At 41.8% G+C, this 888-nt stretch overlaps 2 long non-coding RNA genes across 3 annotated transcripts in view; one reads left to right on the top strand and one right to left on the bottom strand.

Moving 5' to 3' along the window:
* Positions 1–421: 421 nt before the first annotated feature.
* The window catches only part of LOC109367263, a 4,396-nt gene continuing 3,929 nt past the window's right edge, over positions 422–888 (top strand). The window contains exon 1 of the long non-coding RNA XR_002114207.2: positions 422–705. This is a non-coding gene — a long non-coding RNA (uncharacterized LOC109367263). The remainder of the gene's footprint in view (positions 706–888) is intronic.
* Positions 701–888, bottom strand: part of LOC104910654 — a 2,162-nt gene continuing 1,974 nt past the window's right edge. For both annotated transcript variants that reach the window (XR_793293.3, XR_004159539.1), the window contains exon 3: positions 701–859. This is a non-coding gene — a long non-coding RNA (uncharacterized LOC104910654). The remainder of the gene's footprint in view (positions 860–888) is intronic.

The raw sequence follows: 888 nt of genomic DNA, 5'->3' as shown, positions 1-888 counted from the left end.
AAAAGGAACAGAGCTGTGGGTCAATTATATTGTAACATTTATGCAGGCCTTCATGTAATGGCAAAACCCTGCAGCTTACAATATGCATAAATCAACACTGTAGCTTTAATATCAATGGGAATTTAAAACCAACGTAGTCACCCAAGGGATGTGTTAAATGAACAAATATATGAGCTTCATTTTCAATAGATACAATATTTACTTTGTAAAAAAGTTATAGGAAAGATCAAACCTGGTATCCAATATAAACAGGGGACCAGCACTGTAAATCTTACCTTGTGGAGGGAGATGTGGCAGTTCCAGTGCATATTCCAGCTATAATACACTTTATTGAAGACTTGCTGGACCTTGTGGAGCCCTGTTTTGTTTCTTTCACAGCGCTTAAGTGTTTGGTCCTGAAATTTTAAGAAGTAAAATGGTAATGAAGGAATTGCTTTTTGTTTTGCAGGGGGACAATATCTTACCATCTCTGAACCCAAAGGCATAGAAGGAAAAGCAGCACATCTTATTCTTCCGCTGGGTCACATGGCTCAGGCTGGGGACTTGTGCCTGTCGTTCAGACATAAAGTGCCCGGGCTGCATTCGGGTGCCCTGCAAGTCTTTGTGAGGAGAAGTGGTGCTCATGGACCAGCTGTGTGGGGAAGGAATGGCGGCCACGGCTGGAGGCAGACACACATAACTCTGCGAGGACTGGGCATCAAGAGTGTGAGTACAACTGCAAGGCCTGTACTTTTTTCCCCATGAAAATCTGAAGACACTTGGTTTGTGTAGCACTTGGTTATTTGCTTCCTGAGTCCACTTCCAGACCTTTTTACTTCTGCATTTATCCTTGCCAATTGAATCACATTTCTAATTAGTTCTGTCCAAAAAAACAAAAACAAAACAAAC

This window comes from Meleagris gallopavo, chromosome 4, assembly GCF_000146605.3.
Source record: "Meleagris gallopavo isolate NT-WF06-2002-E0010 breed Aviagen turkey brand Nicholas breeding stock chromosome 4, Turkey_5.1, whole genome shotgun sequence".
Classification (NCBI taxonomy): Eukaryota; Metazoa; Chordata; class Aves; order Galliformes; family Phasianidae; genus Meleagris; species Meleagris gallopavo.
Note: the sequence above shows the minus strand (reverse complement) of the source record. Positions and strands in the feature narration are given on the sequence as shown.